The sequence below is a fragment of the Panthera tigris genome, chromosome D1 (genome assembly GCF_018350195.1).
Source record: "Panthera tigris isolate Pti1 chromosome D1, P.tigris_Pti1_mat1.1, whole genome shotgun sequence".
NCBI classification, from domain to species: domain Eukaryota; kingdom Metazoa; phylum Chordata; class Mammalia; order Carnivora; family Felidae; genus Panthera; species Panthera tigris.
Genome location: NC_056669.1, coordinates 62338393 through 62351643, shown reverse-complemented (window position 1 = coordinate 62351643; position 13251 = coordinate 62338393). Strand labels below are relative to the sequence as shown.

The 13251-nt window shown below is 41.0% G+C and overlaps 2 pseudogenes; one reads left to right on the top strand and one right to left on the bottom strand.

Moving 5' to 3' along the window:
* The first annotated feature begins 2377 nt into the window (after positions 1–2377).
* LOC102953591 lies at positions 2378–5549 on the top strand (annotated as a pseudogene).
* Positions 5550–11958: 6409 nt separating this feature from the next.
* On the bottom strand, positions 11959–12892 carry LOC102960726 (annotated as a pseudogene).
* Positions 12893–13251: the final 359 nt, after the last annotated feature.

The following is a 13251-nucleotide window of genomic DNA, read 5'->3' as shown; positions in this document are numbered from 1 at the left end:
AAACAGTATGTTGGAAAGCCAAGCATAAGTGACACTTTTGAGTTTGCACTTCAGTTTAATTCACTGCTCATATAGAAGAATGTTATTGTATCCTCAGATGTTGGTATGTGAAGACTTGAAGATCAACCAATGTGTGAGCATGAACACATTAGGTTGTGGGTCAGGTGAGCTCACAGAAGGTCAGCTCAGCTTTGTCTCTGATTTGATTATTTGAGGCATATTTTAAGTGTCTGGATTTGTGCCAACTGCCACAAAGAAAAATGATGTGTACCTTTTTCTTGACTTTAATGAGCTTTGGTCCTCCTAGGAAAGGTGCCTAAGAACTATAGATCCAGGCAGAGGGATAAAACCATGAAACAGGAACCTATAGAATTCCCAGGGTGTCCCTGGGAGGAAGATAACTTTAAAGTTGGGAGATCAGAGGTTGGCCAGAATTGTGGTCAAATTTAAGTAAAGATAATGGGAGAAGCAGTCAATGTGATGTCTGAAGCTGAGCAGAGCTGAGGCTAGGGCTGGCTGAACTGAGGTGGCAGTCTTGGATTAGGGTTAGCCTAAATCAGTGGTTAGGCCAGTTAATGACAGTTGGATGTAGCTTTATCATTCTCAAAGTATTGTCCCTGGAAAAGCAGCATAGGCATTACCTGGGAACTTGTTAGAAAGGTGAATTCTTGACTTTTCTCCCCAAACTACAAAATAGGTAAGTCTGGAGATTGGTATCAGCAATCTGTGTTTCAACCAGCTCTCCAGGTGATTCTCATACACACCCACATTTGAGAACCACTGGTCTAGATAAAAGAAAAGGCTGATAAGAAGCCCGCACTATATATTGAAGAAAAAAAAATGGAGAGCTCTAAATATCGATTTGGAGGTGTGTGTGTGTGCGTGCGTGCGTGCGTGTGTGTGTGTGTGTATTCAGGGGCACCCAAACAACATGCGCCAAAATTCATCACTAAGGGATGGTGGGATGGTTTTTCCTCTGCCTCAGAGGAGAACAACAGCAGAACCTGGCAACTTCTTCCCATCAGGGTCCAGGATGGTTAAGAAGATCCTTGAAGAGAACTGAAGCTCCAGTTTGTGCAGCATCCTGTCCTTGGGCATGTTTAACTATTCCGTTAGTTCTTCTCTTGTTCTTGAAGCCTTATTTCCTTATTTTTTCTCCTTTACCAAGGAAATATAATGGTTTTTATTTTATTATTTTTAAGCAGCTACTTACTGACTACAGATGCAAATAAGATACTGCACAGGTAATTTTGTATTTATTGTTTCCACCCCTAGGTTTCACCACTAATTGTTTTTTTTTTCTTTCCCATTCTGCTTTGTTCTGCTTTTTAGTGAGTATTAAGCAAGACTGCCAGTGGTTCACAGTACATCAAGATATGGAGATGCTAAATTAAAAGAGTCAAGGGTATTATGATGCTTTCAACAATCTGTCAGTTTCATATATCTGACTTGTACTTATTGAGTGCCTTTTATGTCAGCAGGTGCAGGGTGCTTTTCTCTGTGCTATTATAAAAAGATAAGATTTCATTGCTGACAAATGGAGCACAGACTTTTTGGCAGACAAATAGGACATACCATTTGTATAGGAGAGTGTTATTAATGCTTTAATAGCAGCATGCTCAGGAAGTTAAAGGATCATAGGGAAACAATGGAAAGGGGAGGCATCTAACCATGGATGCAGAAAGAGTAACAAGAAACACCATTTCTTTCTTTTTTTTTTTTCAACGTTTTTTATTTATTTTTTTTGGGGGACAGAAAGAGACAGAGCATGAACGGGGGAGGGGCAGAGAGAGAGGGAGCCACAGAATCGGAAACAGGCTCCAGGCTCCGAGCCATCAGCCCAGAGCCTGACGTGGGGCTCGAACTCACGGACCGCGGGATCGTGACCTGGCTGAAGTCGGACGCTTAACCGACTGCGCCACCCAGGCGCCCCTTCAACGTTTTTTTTTGTTTTTGTTTTTAAGAAAAACCATTTCTAAGACCTATAACTCTTGTTCCAGATAGAATGCAACAAGAAGAAGTTAGTTATTTGAGGGAAAGAGAGTTGATTCTAGGAGAAGGAGATGACATGTAAAAACACAGAGTTGAGACAAAGAGCAAAGCATGTTCTGTCAGTGGCTGGGTTTATGTGTGGAGTTGGAATATACTCGTGAAGGGAGTTATTTTTTATTCATAAGGTTATGAATGCTAAGGACATTGTTTTAACAAAGAGTCACTTGTACAATTTAAATTGTAGACATATTTCATGTCGACAGAATTGTGGAGAAACATGACAGCCTAGAACAAAAGCAGATACATCAGTTAGGAGATTGTTAATGAAACAGTCAAACCCTGAATTCATGTCTTTCCTTTCAGCCAGTTTCAGGCCCACCTGCCAGTCATGGTACTATTTCTCAACAACACAGGCACCCAGGTGACTGAATTCCTGATGATTTGCTTCCCAGGAATGCAGGAAACACAGCACTGGCTATCTGTAGTCCTTGCTCCCCTCCTGGTTTTGGCTTTGGGGCCAACTTTGTGTTATTACTCACCATTCGGCAAGAGTCATCTCTGCACGAACCCATGTACTACCTGCTTGCCATCCTCTCCGTGCTGGATATCATCCTCTGCCTCACTGTCATCCCCAAGGTCAGACCCCTTCTGGATTGACTTCCAAGCATTCAGTTATTTTTCTTTAAATAGTGGTTTGTTTTGCTGCTATAAATCCTACTACCCCTGAAGGACAATCCTCAGTGAGTGGTCCATACCGTCACACAGGGTCTGTCACAGCTCCCAGATATGTCCCCTCTCATTCTCAGTGTCCATTTTTTAAATTTTTTAATTATTTAAAAAATATTTTATTGTCAAATTGGTCTCCATATAACACCCAGTGCCCATCCCAACAGGTGCCCTCCTCAATGCCCATCACCCACTTTCTCCTCCCTCCCACCCCCCCATCAACCCTCAGTTTATTCTCAGTTTGCATCCTTCCCTCTCTGTAACTTTTTTCCCCCTTCTCCTCCCCCATGATCTTCTGTTAAGTTTCTCAGGATCCACATACGAGTGGAAATATATGGTATCTGTCTTTCTCTGTATGACTTATTTCACTTAGCATCACACTCTCCAGTTCCATCCACGTTGCTACAAAAGGCCAGATTTCATTCTTTGTCATGGCCAAGTAGTATTCTATTGTATATATAACCACAACTTCTTTATCCATCATCCATGCATCAATTGATGCACATTTAGGCTCTTTCCATAATTTAGCTATTGTTGAAAGTGCTGCTATAAACATTGGGGTACAAGTGCCCCTATGCATCCGCACTCCTGTATCCCTTGGGTAATTCCCTAGCAGTGCTATTGCTGGGTCATAGGGTAGATCTATTTATAATTTTTTGGGAAATCTCCACACTGTTTTCCAGAGTCGCTGCACCAGTTTGCATTCCCACCAATAGTGCAAGAGGGTTCCCGTTTCTCCACATCCTCTCCAGCGTCTATAGTCTCCTGATTTGTTCGTTTGAGCCACTCTGATTGGTGTGAGGTGATATCTCAGTGTGGTTTTGATTTGTATTTCCCTGATGAGGAGAGACATTGAGCATCTTTTCATGTGCCTGTTGGCCATCTGGATGTCTTCTTTAGAGAAGTGTCTATTCATGTTTTCTGCCCATTTCTTCACTGTATTATTTGTTTTTCGGGTGTGGAGTTTGGTGAGTTCTTTATAGATTTTGGATACTAGCCCTTTGTCCGATATGTTATTTGCAAATATCTTTTCCCATTCCATCAGTTGCCTTTTAGTTTTGTTGATTGTTTCTTTTGTAGTGCAGAAGCTTTTTATCTTCATGAGGTCCCAATAGTTCATTTTTGCTTTTTTTTTTTTTTTTTTAATTTTTTTTTTCAACATTTATTTATTTTTGGGACAGAGAGAGACAGAGCATGAACGGGGGAGGGGCAGAGAGAGAGGGAGACACAGAATCGGAAACAGGCTCCAGGCTCCGAGCCATCAGCCCAGAGCCTGACGCGGGGCTCGAACTCACGGACTGCGAGATCGTGACCTGGCTGAAGTCGGACGCCCAACCGACTGCGCCACCCAGGCGCCCCTCATTTTTGCTTTTAACTCCCTTGCCTTTGGAGATATGTCAAGTAAGAAATTGCTGCAGCTGAGGTCAGAGAGGTTTGTTCCTGCTTTCTCCTCTAGGGTTTTGATGGTTTCCTGTAGTGTCCATTTTTTAAAGATTTAATTCTTTCCCAACTGACAGGCCCTCTCTCAATGTCTGAGTCAATGATATTCCAAGTTTTTACATTCTTTTTACTTCTAGGGAGATTTTCCTTGACTCAGAATGATCCCACCTTTACATCCAAGAGCTCTAGAATTTACTCTCTAAAGTGTAACTGGATGTATGTTTATATCATATAGTGAGATAGGAAGCAGAATTGAAAGAGATTTCTTATATGTCTAGAGAAGGTGGAGAGTATCCAAATGTAAATATTGAACTTACTGAGTTTGGTGTTCTTGTGATGCATTCAACTGGAGTTTGGGTAAGAACTCTGGGGATCAAGAGAAGACAGGCTAGAAGTAAACATTAAACAAGAGGCATGGTCTATAGATGGGGAGAAAAGGGTATAAATAAGGCTCTACTTGGGATGCACATAGAAGGTATTTTAAATTAAGATACTGTCCCAGCTGGGATTATAGGGCTGTGGTTTGGGGATGCAGATGGTTGAAGCCATTGAAAGTTTCCCCCAAGGTTAGGTACTGTAGGGTGGGAATGAATGCAGTTTTTGAGAATAATGATTCTGGCAGGTCCTGCTCATCTTCTGGTTCAACATGAAGACCATCAGCCTTGCAGGCTGCTTTCTGCAGATGTTCATCATGAATACATTCCTTCCTATGGAGTCTTCCACCTTCCTGGTCATGGCCTATGACCGCTATGTGGCCATTTGCCATCCTCTGCACTACCCGTCCATCATCACTGAAAAATTTGTCATTTATGCAGCCATCTTCATTGTCTTCTGCAATTTTCTGGCCACACTACCCACACCAGTTCTGGCTGCCAGGCTCAACTACTGTGCCAGCAATGTGGTGGAGAACTGTATCTGTGCCAACATTTCTGTAGCAAAGCTCTCCTGTGGGGATATTCACCCAAATAAGCTCTACCAATTTGTGAGTGTTTGGTGTCTACTGGGTTCTGACCTAGTGCTCATCTTACTATCCTACTGCTTCATCCTGAGGACTGTTAAACGTCTGCAGTCAGGAGGTGCAGCAACCAAAGCCTTGAGTACTTGTGGTTCCCATCTCATTCTTATACTTTTCTTCTATACATTGCTGCTTGTCTTCATCTTCACAAACAAGGCAGAAAAGAAGGCGCCCTCAGAGGTACCCATTCTTCTCAATGTCTTGCACCACCTCATTCCACCAGCCCTGAACCCCATTGTTTATGGAGTATGAACCCAGGAAATCAAGCAAGGGATTCTCAAACTATTCAAGTACCAGTTTTGAGAGATATGAGTCAAAGATCCAGATTATGAAAGTCTGTTTTAGTGATAGATTCATCTAAATGCCCCGAGGAACACATATGACATCCATGCTGCTACCCTCATCTTGAACTTAAACCTTCTGCAGACACTGTCATAATATTTACCCTCATTATCGCCTCCTCAAATCCTCACTGAACACATGTTTAGGCAACAATTACCTTTTTATTCTAACCCGTTGCCATCATGATCCTTCAATACCCATTCATTAAATAATTATTTAATACCTTCCATATACTTCTTAGTCTTTACATTCTGAGTAACTATCACATTTAATTCCTAGGGCAAGGATGAGATAGCACTTTAAATATAACATGGGGGATGTGGGTAGGAACAGGGGAACCAATGAAGACAATATTTTCTTAAATGTTTTATTTATTTATTTATTTATTTATTTATTTATTTATTTAAGTTTTTTTTTAATGTTTATTTATTTTTGAGACAGAGAGAGACAAAGCATGAATGGGGGAGGGGCAGAGAGAGAGGGAGACACAGAATCCGAAGCAGTCTCCAGGCTCTGAGCCATCAGCCCAGAGCCCGATGCGGGCTCGAACTCACGGACCATGAGATTGTGACCTGAGCTGAAGTCGGACGCTTAACCGACTGAGCCACCCAGGCGCCCCTGTTTTATTTATTTTTGAGAGAGAGTGTGTGTGTGAGCAAGGAAGGGGCAGAGAGAGAGGGAAAGAAGATCCAAAGCGGGCTCTGCACTGAAAGCAGTGAGCCTGATGTGGGGCTCGAACTCATGAACCTGTGAGATTATGACCTGAGCCAAAGTCAGACACTCAATTTACTGAGCCACCCAGGAACCCCACTCAACCCACTGAGCCTCCCAGAGACCCCAAGACTTAATTTAAGTAATCCAGGTGAAATGTAATAATGGCTTGGATTAAGGTGATGAGTAAAAATTGAAGTTATGGGTCAAAGATTTGCTGAGAGTCCATAAGTAGGATATAAAAGATGGAGAGGAGTAAAGGATGACTCCAAGCCTTTATTTTTCTTAAGTTTTTATGTAAATTCCAGGTAGTTAACATTCAGTCTAATATTAGTTTCAGGTGTACAATATAGTGATTCAACACTTCCATACAACACCCCAGTGCTCATCACAAGTGCACTCCTTAATCGCCATTACCTATTTCACCCATCTGCCCTCCCCCACCTCCCCTCTGGTAATCATCAGTTTGTTCTCTATAATGAAGAGTCTGCTTCTTCAAGGCTGTTTGCAAAACAGTTGGAAAGGCAGAATTGCCATTAACTGAGGAGCCAGTTTTATATGTGATATCAGAAATTTGGCTTTGGACACCTAACTCTATTTCCATACCAAACTCCTCCAAATGACTGTACTTTTAAAATGACTGTTAAATATCCAAATAGAGAAGTAAAAGTAAGCAACTGTACATATGGCACTATTCAGGGACCAGATCTAAGCTAGCGACAGAAGTTTGAGTCATCGGAGTATATAGGTGGGATTTAAATCCTATTTAGACGAGTGATATGAATTATGTTGATGAATTATCCACTTAATTCTATACCTTTCTTCAAGAAACTTATTGATGTGTTGAGTATCCTGGATCCATACTTGTTTGCCACTCCCAAAAGAATACAATCTCATTAAAATCAGAAGCTCTTTAATTCTTCTTTGTATCTGGCATTTTGTCTGGCACATAGCAGGTGCTTTTTCAATGAATAATTTTGACTGTCTCAAAACTTTTGATCACATTATGTGGCATCTGGATTATGGAATCTTGATCTAAAAATAGTACTATTTTGGGTGCCTGGGTGGCTTAGTCAGTTGAACATCTGACTCCTGATTATGGCTCAGGTCATGATCCCAGGGTTGTGGGATCAAGCCCATGCTCATCATACAGCCTGCTTAGGATTCTCTTTCTCTCTCTCTGTCTTTCTCTTCCTTATTCCCTTCTCCCCCACTCAGGCATGCTCTCTCTCTCTCTCTCTCTCTCAAATAAAAAAAAAAAACAAAAAGCACCAACCCACCCCCTAAATAGTACTATTTGTTGATGAAATTTCATATGCTGGTTTCAGCAAACATTAAAAGTTATGTCATTTTTGTTAGAATAAAAGCATTCATTAACATAATTTAGCAGAGTAATGGACTTCTTATATTCAAAATAGAGGATACAACTTTGTATTTTATTTTTTTAAATGTTTATTTTGAGAGAGAGACAGTGTGAGCAGGGGAGAGGGGCAGAGATGGAGAGAGAATCCCAAACAGGCTCTGCACTTATAGTGTGGAGCCCAATGTTGGGCTCAAGCTCATGAACCATGAGATCATGATCTGAGATGAAATCAAGAGTCACTTAACTGACTGAGTTACCCAGGCACCCCAGAGGATACAACTCTAACATTTAAAGAGTTGCAAAAACGTAAGCAGTAAGTTCCTTGACATCAGTCTTGGCAATGGTTTTTTGGATCTGATACCAAAAGCAAAGGCAACAAAAGCAAAAATAAACTATTGGGACTGCATCAAACTAAAAAGCTTCTGCACAACAAAGGAAGTCATTGACAAAATGAAAAGGCAACCTATTAAATAGGAGGAAATATTTGCAAATCATATATCTGATAAGGGGATTAATATTCAAAATATATAACAAACTCATACAACTCAAAAGCAAAACAAAAAAAAAAAACAAAGCAATAACATCTGAGTAAATAATGGACAGAGGATCTAATAGACATTTTTCCAAAGAAGACATACAGATGGCCAACAGGTACGTCAAAAGGTGCTCAACATCACTAATTATCAAGGAAATGCAAATCAAAACCACAATGAGATACCACCTCACACCTGTTAGAATAGATATTGTCAAAAAGATAAGATTTGTAAGTGATGAATCACTGGGTTCTGTTCCTGAAACCAATGCTACACTGTATGTTAATTAATTTGAATTTAAATAAATAAATTTAAAATAAAAAAGATAAGAAATAGCAAGTGTTAACAAGGATGTGGAGAAAAGGAACTCTTATGTACTGTTGGTGAGAATGCAAACTGGTGCAGCCACTGTGGAAAACAATATGGAGGTTCCTCAAAAACTTAAAAATAGAACTACCCATGGGGCACCCTGTTGAGTTAGTTGGTTAAGTATTGACTCCTGATTTTGGTTCAGGTCATGATCTCATGGTTCGTGAGTTTGAGCCCCATATTGGGCTCTGTGCTGGAAGTGTGGAGCAAGCTTGGGATTCTCTCTCTCCCTCTCTTTCTCTGCCCTTCCCTCCCCCCAAATAAATAAACTTAAAAAAAAAATAGGACCACCCAATGATCCCTCGATTCCACTGCTGGGCATTTATCTGAGGAAAATGAAAACACTAACTGGAAAAGGTACATGCACTGCCATGTTCATTGCAAAATTATTTATAATAGCCAAGAGATAGAAACAACCTAAATGCACATTGGCAGATAAATGGATAAAGAAAATGTGATACATATACACACACACAATAGAATATTATTCAGCCAAAAAAAATGCAATCTTGCCACCTGTGACAACATGGATGGGCCTTGAGGGGATTATGCTAAGTGAGATATGTCGGATAGGGAAAGACAAATACCATATGATCTTACTTACATGTGAAATCTAAACAAACAGCAAACAACTCCTCCCCTCCCTGAGCTTATAGAAACAGAGAACGGATTAATAGTTGCCAGAGGTGGGGGGAATGGGTGAAATGGGTGAAAGGGGTCAAAAGGTACAAACTTTCAGTTATAAAGCAAGTAAGTCATGGGCATGTATGGTTAATAAAACTATATTGTATATTTGAAAGTTGCTGTGAGTGAATATCTTAAAAGGTCTCATCATAAAAAAAAAATGTAACTATGTATGGTGATAGATGTTAGGTAGACTGGCCATAGTGATCATTTCGCAATATATACAATATAAAATCGTTATATTGTACCCCTAAAATTAATATACTGTTATGTAAATTGTACCTCACTAAAAATATAAATTAAAGACATTAATACAGTAAGATGTTATTAAATATGTAGTCAATAGAAAACTTGAAACCACTTGGTAGCCAGGCTGAATGTGCCGCTGTCCCTGCCACCCCATCTGAGATCCTGGAATACCTGGTAAGGTGTATGGGAAAAGGTAATTGTTTTAGGTCTCCTTTATTTACAGCTACCCTAGCCAGATTTAATAATGTTCTCTTCAGCTCAGATCTGCCTCCACTGGCATCCAGTCTAGGAGTAATGAGGATGAAATTATGCAATCAACCAATATTTAAAGAAGATGCTTAATGTTGAGCACCATTCCAATTAAATTTTCCCAAGATATAATGTTCTCTGTGCTGTAGCATTCCATCTATAGTACCATGATAATAATAGGTCCAGCATTTGAACTCCAGCCTCTTCTCCTGTACGTCTCTGGTTTGTAGGATCGTGTCCCTGCTGTGGTTCTGATGTGAGTTCCCATTTACTAGCTCTACATTGATCTCTAGTCCTTTGCCAGGTCTTGACTGATAGCCACCTGTTTTCTTTCTAAATTTTATTTTTTAACTTTTTAAAGGTTATTTATTTGTGTCTTTTGAGAGAGGGAAAGAGAGGGAGCAGCTGGGGGAGGGGCAGGGAGAGAAGCACCAGCAGTGCAGAACCCCAATGCGGAGCTTGAACACATGAACCATGAGATCGTAACCTAAGCGTGTTGAATTCTTAACTGACTGAGCCACCCAGGCATCCTGATTGTCACCTTTTAATAGCCATTTGTTCTTTGTCAGGGGCCCTGCTACTTGCAGATCTCCCCTGTGGACAATGCCCTGGGCTTCTGCCCCACCCTCTCTATGGCTGTATTCCACCTACCTGTTAGGGGAGGAGGCAAGGTGTTGGAAAAGCATGGAAGTTTTTTTTGCGTCTCTTGTCTCTGAAATGCAGCCAGATCAACACTAAACCATCTTGCACACCTAGAAAACTGATTTGATGATTAACCAAGCCAGGTACGCGGCTCAGAGAGGTGAACTGGGGAAGAGAGAAGCCGTGGAGGGCAGGGAGCTGTTTTTGCTTGTGGATAGAGGATGGAGACAGGTGGGTGTGGGTGGGTGGGTGTGAGTATGGGAAAAGCACCCCTCCCCACCACCCCACCCCCCAAAAAAGCAGCTGGAGAGACAGTGGAAAAGTGGAAACAGCCACAGGGACTGAACGAAAAAAGGGAGAAAGGAGAAAGGAGAGGGTTTGCCTATCTAAAGGCAAAACATGGTTTCATAGACTCTTAGAACAAGCAATACGTTTTAAAATAACTAGTTCACTGTCTTCATGTAACAGATGAAGGTGCTGAAACTCAGTGAGGCTACTGATTTGTTTCCAGTCACAATCTTGTATGTGGTTGTGCAAGTACTAGAGTTCAGAACTTTTAACTCACCATCTCAGGAATTTTCTCTTTTGTAAGTTGCTTACTGTGCTTATTTATACCTCATTTCTTTCCACCTCCTTCTATGTGGAAAAAAATATTTCTTCAATTTTATAGGGCCTAGATTGCTTTATATTCTGTCTAAAAAATAGCATATGCATTCCTCAATGATTGCATATTTGTTCTGTGCATCTTTGTGCCCTCAAACTCTAACAAAGTTTCTATACCAGAGCAATTGCCTAGGAAGTCTTTGCTTAATTAATAGTAGGCCCTAATAGCTTAACGTTTCATTGCTGGGACATCTTCTGATGCTGTGACATGTTAGTACACCAAAGCAGAAACCTATACGCACATCGCAGAGTGAGTCTTCGAATTCTGAAGATGAAGCTTCAAGCACAGACACTGGTGTGAGGACACCAAAGAAGAGGCTTTGTGTGATAACTTCTCTGAAACCCAGTAAATCTCATTTCTCCACATGTGAGCAATTCTTGCAAGAGCCTTAGCCCTCTGAGGGTTGCACCAGAAAAGGCGCAGTCTTTGCTTGGGCAAAGATGGGAAGAGAAGAAAATTACTGGCTTGGTTGGAGGTAATGGAAAGAGATTTACTTATGGACTCTAGCTATTATTCATCATTCAGACCTGACATTTAAATACTGTGGTCTTTTTCAACTGCATTATGCAACTAGGTTAAAAACAGTAATAAATTAATAACAATGTTACAACCAAGGGCATTGATACCCACAGTTTTATATTTAAAAAATTACTTGTATAGAAATGTAAATACAGTATTAACTGGGATTTATTTCTCAACTATAGAGTTCATCCTCCTGAGTTCTCATATTTCGGACAGAATAGAACTCCAAAGATTGGGAAAAATTTTTAAAAAGTCACAGAAATGCGAGATTTTTCTTGGGGGAGCATTAGGATTTGAAGCAGAGGGATAGAGTCAAGAAATTGTTTCAGATTTAAATTTACTTCTTTCCTTGAACTTACTATCTCAATTTATTTGAGCTATGAGTTTCAACCCAATTTTCCATTAACTGATTTATAAGTCATCATGTATTAGAAATGCAGAGATCCTGTTGTCCTTATTACCACCCTTTCTTCAGTAATGTCTGGATTCCTTGCTTGACCTCCTGGGTTCGCACTCCATAAACTATAGGGTTGAGGGCTGCAGGGATGACATGGTGGAGGACGTTGAGCAGGACTGGCACATTGGGTGAGACCTTCTTCTTCACCACATGAGTGAGCACGAAGACCAGAAGGATGGTGCTGAAGAAGAGGATAAGGATGAAGTGGGAGCCACATGTGCTCAGGGCCTTGGCCACAGCACCCTCTGCTTTGAGTCTCAGCACCGCTCACAGTATGAGGGTGTAGGAGAGGAAGATGAGGATGAGGTCGGATCCTAGCAGTGTCCAGCCTCCAGCAAACTGGTAGAGGCGATTGATGGTGACATCATCACAGGAGAGCCTGGAGACAGACGTCTTGGCAGATGCAATTCTCAATGACATTTCTCCCACAGTAATGGAGCCGGGCAGAGAGGATGGGAATGGACACAGTAAGAAGTGCATTCTTGGCCAAAATAAAGACAGCAGCCTTGACTACAAATTGGTCAGTGATGATGGATGGGTACTTCAGTGGGTGGCAGATATAGCGGTCATAGGCCATGACCATGAATGTGCAGGACTCCATGGAAAGGAAGCAGTTCATGATGTACATCTGGAGGAAGCAGGCATAGAAACTGATGGACCTGAGGTCAAACCAGAATATGGCCAGGACTTTGGGGATGACAGTGAGGCAGACAACAATGTCCAGCAGGGAGACAATACTGAGCAGGTAGTACATGGGCTGGTGTAGAGAGACCTCCAGCTGGATGGTGATTAGGAGAATAACATTAGCCCCCATGGCCAGGAGGAATAGGAGGCTGAGGGGCAGGGACAGCCAGAGCTGCCAGCTGGGGGACCTGACAAAACAATTCAGGAGAAAGTCTGAAATCCTAGTGGAGTCATTTCCATGAGTTGTCATCTTGTGGATTCTGTTTCTACAGATTTTCTTTGATGATCTAAAAAATTAGGATCAAAATTAACCTCTGACTGTGGTTAAAATGAAATAAAAAAATTTGAGTTCATTGGATGTAACTTATGGCTCCAGCAGGTTATTTTGTCTTAACTGGGGATTTTGCATGTTACATACAGAAAAAGAAATTCATTTAAATCTTCAGCAAATTTTGTTTCTCCTCATTTCCTGAATATTTCTAATTTCTTAATGAAACAATCTTATAAAATCGAATTAGTAATTTCAGTTAGCTAGGAGCAGCATGTTTACTTTTGAACATTGTGATAAAATAGACCCCCCTGATTTCAGCAATGTGAAGGTGGTGAGAT